The 8,291-nt window shown below is 41.2% G+C and overlaps 1 pseudogene; it reads left to right on the top strand.

Annotated features, from left to right (window-relative positions):
* The first annotated feature begins 6,161 nt into the window (after window positions 1-6,161).
* Window positions 6,162-8,291, top strand: part of LOC122335595 — a 7,726-nt pseudogene continuing 5,596 nt past the window's right edge.

Here is an 8,291-nt window from a genome sequence, read left to right as displayed (position 1 = left end):
GTGTGTGTGTCTGTCTGTCTGTCTCTGGCAGCAGGTGTGTGTGTCTGTCTGTCTGTCTCTGTGTGAGTGTGTGTGCCTCTGTCCTGTCTGTCTCTGTGTGAGTGTGTGTGTGTCTGTCTGTCTGTCTCTGTGCAGGTGTGTGTGTGTCTGTCTGTCTGTCTCTGTGAGGTGTGTGTGTGTCCATCTGTCTGTCTCTGTGTGGGTGTGTGTGTGTCATGTCTGTCCCTCTGTCTCTGTGTGGGGTGTGTGTGGCCCTGTCCTGTCTGTATCTGTGGCTGTGGTAGAGTCTGTCTGTCTGTCTGTGCAGGTGTGTGTGTGTCTGTCTGTCTGTCTCTGTGTGAGTGTATGTGTCTGTCTGTGTGTCTGTGAGTGTGCGTGTATCTGTCTATCTGTCTCTGTGCAGGTGTCAGGTGTGTCTGTCTGTCTGTCTCTGTCTCTGTGTGTGTGTCTGTCTGTCTGTCTGTCTGTGTGTGAGTGTGTGTGTGTCTGTCTGTCTGTCTCTGGAGTGTGTGTGTCTGTCTGTCTGTCTCCTGTGTGAGTGTGTGTGTATCCTGTCTGTCTGTCTCTTGTGGCAGTGTGTGTGTGTCTGTCTGTCTGTCTCTCTGTGGTGTGTGTGTATCTGTCTGTCTGTCTCTTTGTGTGAGTGTATATGTGTCCATCTGTCTGTCTGTGGCAAGTGTGTCTATCTGTCTGTGCTGTCTCTGTGTGAGTGTCTATCTGTCTGTCTGTCTCTGTAGTGGGTGTGTCTGTCTGTCTGTCTGTCTGTGTGGCAGAGTGTAGTGTCTGTCTGTCTCTGTGTGGAGTGTGTGTGTCTGTCTGTCTCTCACATGTGAGTGTATCATCTGTCTGTCTCTATGTGTAAAGTGTGTCTGTGTCTGTCTCTGTGTGGGTGTCTGTCCTATCTGTGTCTCTGTGTGAGTGTGTGTCTGTCCTGTCCTGTCTCTGTGTGGAGTGTGTGTCTGTCTGTCTGTCTCTGTGTGAGTGTGTGTGTCTGTCTGTCTCTGTGTAGAGTGTGTCTGTCTATCATCTCTGTGTGAGTGTGTGTCTCTGTCTGTGTCTCTGTGGTGTGTGTGTCTGTCTGTCTGTCTGTGTGAGTGCTGTGTGTCCCCTGTCTGTCCTGTCTGTCTCTGTGTGAGTGTGTGTGTCTGTCTGTCTGTGTCTGTCTCTGTGTGTGAGTGTGTGTGTCTGTCTGTCTGTCTGTCTCTGCCAGCAGGTGTGTGTGTCTGTCTGTCTGTCTCTGTGTGAGTGTGTGTGTGTCTATCTGTCTCTGTCTGTCTCTGTGTGAGGTGTGTGCTGTGTCTGTCTATCACATCTCCTGTGTGAGTGAGTGTGTCTGTCTGTCTCTGTGTGTGAGTGTGTGTGTCTGTCTGTCTGTGAGTGTGAGTGTCTGTCTGTCTGGCAATAACGAGTGTGTGTGTCACAACCCTGTCTGTCTCTGTGTGAGTGTGTGTATTGTCTGTCTGTCTGTCTCTGTGTGGGTGTGTGTGTGTCTGTCCTGTCCTGTCTCTGTGTGAGTCATGTGTAATCTGTCTGTCTCTGTGTGAGTGTGTGTGTCTGCTCTGTCTCTGTGTGAGTGTGTGTCTGTGTGAGTGTATTGTGTTAATAACTCACCCCTGAGATTCAAACTGCTCAATGGCCTCCTTCAAAGCCTCCACTTTCCTCCATGTCAAACTCCCCTCCAATGTTTCCCCTGACCACTGCATCAAAAGGTCTCTGTGTTTATCCTGCGTCTGGCCGCTTGGCTGCGACAGCTGCTGGAAAACATCGCAAGAGGCTTTGACTTTCGTAGTTTGTTTGGTTTGTTTGGTCTAGGGCGTGCAGCCAAGGCCAGGTGGTTTACATGAACAAAACCAGCATTAGGGTAGAACGGTTTTGCTAACGCCGTGTGCAACAAAGTACCTCACAGAAATATGACAACAGCATAAGCGCATGGTAGTCGTTCAATACTATGATATATGTCACATTATTCTGGTGTTACCGTCACAGCATCACGGCAACGACACAGCAAGCAAAGCGTGACTAACACAAAAACGTCATTTATTAGCGTTTCGATACACTACCTTCACTCGAACCAAAGTAAAACAAACCGGTTTAATACAAAATTGATTGTTATCCTGAAACTCACCAACACCCAGCCTGCACCTCACGATAAAAAACCTGGAGAACGGTGGTGGGCAGTACGCTAAAAGCGTAAGCGTAGGACAGCGGTGAAGGCTACGCAATTCAACCAACGCAAGCGTTTCGCGAATTAAGGCAAAGCGTTGCATTGTGTTTCTTTTAATGTGGCTCAGGTGAGACTCGCGAAGAATATTGGTTCCGCTTTGTATGAAACATTTTCATATTTAAAAAAAGTCGCGTGCGACTGATATAACTGATGTTCCACAAATTAATGTTTATTTAAAGTAGCCTGGAGCTAATTTGTGTATACATTTACCTGAATGAAGATTAATGCACTCTGACCCTTTTCGTAATAAATGCACATAAACCCCACCTACGCTGATGAATGTTACGTCTGTAAATAGTTACATTTATAATAAAATTATTTATTATATTCATTGCAGTTTAACAGCTGATGTCCTGTTTAAGCTTTTCTATTTGCATGGATGTAAATGATATTTACATAAATATTATGCAACTAATATTCTATATGAGCACGTGTTGACTGCTTATTTACTTATTCACGGTTGCTTGCATAAATATTATATAATGCTCTACTTTATTATCACACGCTTGGACGTGGCTATTTATTTATTGAATAATGTACACTGTTATTTACTTATATATTATGCTATTTCCGCCCCATTTAATAATTTATATGAGCATCAATGCGATTATTTATTTATTTACTTAACTACTAAACAATTAATTTCCCATTTAAGCATTTTATGTGTATGGATGTGTCCATTTATTTATTTATTTTATTTTATTTTAAATATATTACATAGCTAAATAAATATTTTAACATATTATGAGTGAGTCTAATTTATATATTTACTTTACTAATTTTTTTTGCTAAAATATTGCATAACTATTTTATTTAAGCATTTATATGTGCATATAACTACTTATTTACGAATTCCTTTTGCTTAGTTAAATATTATATTTTATTTATATGTTCTTGCATGTGTGTGTGTGTGTGCTTATATTTATACACTTTATGCCGATAGGTGTGTATATTTAATTTAATTTTAAATATATTACATTGCTAAATTAATATTTTAACATATTATGAGTGTCTGTCTAATTTATATATTTACTTAGTAATTCCGTTTTTTTTGCTAAAATATTGCATAGCTATTTTATCTAAGCATTTACATGTGCATGCATTTAACTACTTATTTACAAATTATTTTGCTTAGTTAAATATTATACTTTATTTATATGTTCTTGCATGTGTGTGTGTGTGTGTGTTTATATTTATACACTTTATGCCTATAGGTGTGTATATTTTATTTATTCATTTATTTTTTTAAATATATTACATAGCTAATTTAATATTATGAGTGCGCCTAATTTATATATTTACTTAGTACATTTTTTGCTTAAATATTGCATAACTATTTTATGTAAGCATTTATATGTGCATGATTCAACTACTTATTTACAAATTATTTTTGCTTAGTTAAATATTATACTTTATTTATATGTTCTTGCAAGTGTGTGTGTGTGTTTATATTTATACACTTTATGCCTATAGGTGTGTATATTTTATTTATTCATTTATTTTTTTATTTTTTTAAATATATTACATAGCTAATTTAATATTATGAGTGCGCCTAATTTATATATTTACTTAGCAATTTTTTTTGCTTAAATATTGCATAACTATTTTATGTAAGCATTTATATGTGCATGCATTTAACTGTTTATTTAAGCTTATTATTGCTTAGTTAAATGTTACACTTTATTTATATGTTCTTGCATGTGTGTGTTTATATTTATACACCTCGTGCCTATAGGTGTGTATATTTTATTTATTTATTGTAATGAACTTTGTGTGTATTTATGATTGTATTTCGCTCGCGCGTGACGCCAGGGGGAGCTGCACCCCCTCAGGCGAAGAAAACAACGTCGCGTGCGTGCGTCATGACGCCACGTCGAAAGCGTCGCCTGAATATAAGCCCGCGCTGCGTGGTGACGCGTCCTTCTCCCCTGCCTGTCCCCACCAGCGGAAGGCAGCGCGCTCTCTCTTCCGATATCAGTGCTGAGTGAATCCTGAAACATCTGTCAAAATGGTGCGTATCAGACGTGTTATGATTTTCGACACAGACGCGCAGCGAGCGGATTTTATCATCCGAGGCGGTATTTGTCCGTTTAAGCCGGTTTTCGGTTAAATGTGCGCGGGAGGAGGCCGGCTAGCTGTTTCCCACGAAACAAAATGGCAGCTGATGTTTTACGGCGCGGCTGATTTTTATTATTCTTATTTTTAACGCGTTAAAATTCGCTTCTGACTTGCTACTAAGTCGCTTATTAAATACTCGGCGAGTTTAACTCGAGCTATATCCTTAACCGAGTTTGTGTCGTTCGGTTTGTTTGTCAGCCCGGGCCTGGTTAGCATGCTGGCTAGCCGTGCCACGTATTGTGGAAAGAATCGCGTGCTTGAGGGAAAAAAATCTCTCCGTTATCTGGTTTCGTAACCCCGTATCCTGACGTCTCAATCCTAGCGCTGGTTCTTGTTTTCTTGCTTTTGCGATGCGCTGTGTGCGGTTTTATCACTTTGCCGGTCGCTTTAACGGCAGGTGTCGGGTGTGTTCCGACCGGCGTACGGCAGTCACGTGTCTCTGTCTGTCCCGCATGTGCGGTTCATCAGCGGGGCCGCGTCACGCACATGGCCGTCTATTGTTTGCGCAGTGGCTTCCGGTAGGCCTTGAATAAGGCGCTGGAAGATGAATATTAAAGCAGGTGCGTTTATTCCAGCCTTTGAGTAAAAGTCATCGCGCTTTTCGCCTTAAAACGTGCCAGTTAAAGTCACTTGTCATGTACGGCGTTGGAGTAACTAGTTACGTGTATAGGAATTACGTCATTTAATTACAAATGTGACGTTACATTTTTATATAAGTGTAGGTACGTAGTGTAAACTTTACGAAAGCGATTGTAAAGTTACTTTTTTTTTTCACTTATACCAAATTGCATCATGTGCTTTAAAATGAGTTTCAGGAGCTGAAAAGCACACGTCCTTTATGCACTTTTATAAATAACTTTTTTTTTTTCTTCAAAACATTAATGGATGCCAGTGTTTCCTGTCATAGCTATAAAAATACCTGATTTTTAAAAACTGTTATAACGCATATTTTTTTATTTAACCCCAGAACAAATTAAAAAGGCATGCTGATGTCTGATTTTGTAGTTACTGTGCTTTATAATTAGCCTGATTTAAAGTGAAGCTTTTCAGATCAGTGGACTATTACTGTAAAGTGAACCCTGCCTGCTTTAAATGTTTTTAAATGAAGCTGAAAACCTTTTTTAGAAATAAAGTAATCCATTGCATTTAAGGTAATTAATTACTTGTTACTTTTCCGTAGTAACCTTCCCAACGCTGGTCAGGTTTAATATAAATGTAATAGTTTTTCAAAATGTCTAATTTGCTCTGTTGTAAATGCAAAAGTTTTGTAAAGAAGAAACTGAGTCTAAATGACCGTCAAACGTGTCTTTTTCAGGTGAACTTCACAGTCGACCAGATCCGTGCCATCATGGACAAGAAGTCCAACATCCGCAACATGTCCGTGATTGCGCGTGGATCACGGGGAAATCTCGCTGACCGACTCTCTGGTGTCCAAGGCTGGGATCATCGCTTCGCCCGCGCGCGGAGAGACCGCTTCACTGACACGCAAAAGAGCGAGCAAGGCGCTGCATCACCATCAAATCCCGTAAAGCGGCCGCCAATAAAGCGCCACTGAATACGTGATTCGCAGGAAAATGCGTTTAATGGCAGCGTGACAAATCCTAGAAGTAACTTTTGCAATGTAAATATTATTCCGCACGACTAACGGGGATTTGACCATTTGCTAGTCTGTAAATAAAAATGTCATGACATTAATGCGTAAACGAATCTGGCACAGTTTACGTTTGCCAGCTTGTTAAATCGTGTAATGTGCGCGTAACAGCTGCAACATATTGGAGTTTGAATTCTAGGTCTGTGAATGAGATGCGTGCATGATGTCATGAGTTATCAGGTAGTTAAAGCGGCAATCTTGCGTTAAAAGTGCAGTCGAATGGTGTTGTGCGTGTTTCTAAATGATGATCAGTTGGGAGTGGCTGTGTTCATGAGGCCAAAGGCTGTGCTTTTCACTGTTTTATGGCGTCGGGTCCATGCACTAAAGTTAAATTGAAGTGTTTGTTGGGGTGGAACAATGCATCACGTCAATATATCAGTATATTGCAAAACAAAAATGCCACGTGTATAATTGTATTGAAGTGATGGCTCAATTGTGTTTGATGCGAAACATGTTTATTATTAAATGACAAACCTGAAGTTCTTTTTATTCAGTAAGTGTGTGTGTTGGCCTAAACTAGAAGCAAGCCAAGCAGGCGCATGATAAAAAGCGAGTCGTTGGTGTCTCTTTAGCAGCAGTGCCATCTCCATGTACTACGAGCTGTCCGATGCGACCTGGCCTTCATTAAGCAGTGCAAGGATGGATCTGGTTTCCTCATCAACCTGATCGACTCTCCTGGCCATGTCGACTTCTCCTCCGAGGTCACGGCTGCTCTGCGTGTCACTGATGGAGCTCTGGTTGTGGTGGACTGTGTCTCTGGTAAGCTTGCTTATTGGCCTCAAAGACTCTTTTTCACCTTTCATAGGTTACGGCTTTAAATTTTGTCATTGTGCAGGCGCCTGTCCAGAAGCGACTTACAAATGAGGACAATAATAGCAATTAAAATCAAGAGAGCAAAGATGATGCAATTGTTGACGAGTCTGTTCGCTTAATGTAGTACATTATATGTATGTGTGTGTAATGTATGTGCTTTAATCGTGTAACCAGTTTTCCATTCTGTTCACTGGTTTTACCTTCCTGTATTAAGCTAATAGACTCCTATATAAAATTATTGCTTGTGTTTTAATGTATGTTTATTGTATTTGCACTTATGTATATTACAAAGGTAGTTTTGAAATGAGATTCTTACCTGTATTTAAAATAGCTGTTGCTGGCATCCTAACATCATAAGGCCTGCAGTAATCTGTTTATATTTTTACTTGCATACTGAAACCACCACTGTCACCTTTTCGATTTATCGCTTATTCTTGGTATCGGAAAGCTCTTAAAGTTACTTTGATGAAGCCCTGATGGCGTCGAATGCCCTTTTGCTAAACTCTTGATGGTTTCGGCGCGGGTGTGTGCGTGCAGACCGAGGCGGTGCTGAGACAGGCCATCGCCGGCGCATTAAGCCCGTGCTGATGATGAATAAGATGGACCGAGCTCTACTGGAGCTGCAGCTGGAACCGAGGAGCTGTACCAAACCTTCCAGCGCATCGTGGAGAAGCGTCAACGTCATCATCTCCACGTGCACGGAGAGGGCGAGGTGGACCCATGGGCAACATCATGGTGAGAACTGCGCTCAAGTGTAGTTGATGCTAAAATGCTTTACGGTCTATGAGGAACAACCATGTACCACTCTGATAGGCTGATTATAAACCTACCACAATAATCTGAGACCTGCTGTGATCTAGACCCTTCCCGGAGCTGCGGTCTCACTAGGGTTCCTTTGAGCTGGACCGTTTGTGCTCACCTCTCTCTCTCTCTCTCTGTGCTCTCAGATCGATCCGGTGGTCGGTACTGTGGGGTTCGGATCCGGTCTTCACGGCTGGGCCTTCACTCTCAAGCAGTTTGCGGAGATGTGCGTGCCAGGATTCGCTGCCAAGGGTGAGTCAGCTGAACCCGGCTGAACGCTGCAAGAAAGTGGAGGACATGATGAAGAAGCTTTGGGGTGACAGGTGAGATTCGTGTAGATTTAAGTGCGTGCTCTTGCAGGTTTGGCTGAAAACCACGAAGCTCCTTTTTCTTTTGCACAAGTTACTTAAATTAAACATCTGCTAGATGTGAGCTCATATATTGCCATTTAAAAAAAAAAATGTAAGTGCCGCCTTCTGATCACCAAGACTGCTTTATTTGAGATTTTCTAATGTGGTATTAGGAGCTATTTTATTATTCAGCTTCCAGTCAGTTATTTAGAAATCATTTTAATAAGTCTATTTGCAAAAAGTGTTTTTACTGACGCTTTTGAACTGAATGCATCTTTAATTTAATGTAAAGGCTTTGAAATCTTAATCTCTTTAAAGTCTAGTTATTTGGATG

This window comes from Puntigrus tetrazona, unplaced genomic scaffold (genome assembly GCF_018831695.1).
Source record: "Puntigrus tetrazona isolate hp1 unplaced genomic scaffold, ASM1883169v1 S000000836, whole genome shotgun sequence".
Taxonomy (NCBI): Eukaryota; Metazoa; Chordata; class Actinopteri; order Cypriniformes; family Cyprinidae; genus Puntigrus; species Puntigrus tetrazona.
Note: the sequence above shows the minus strand (reverse complement) of the source record. Positions and strands in the feature narration are given on the sequence as shown.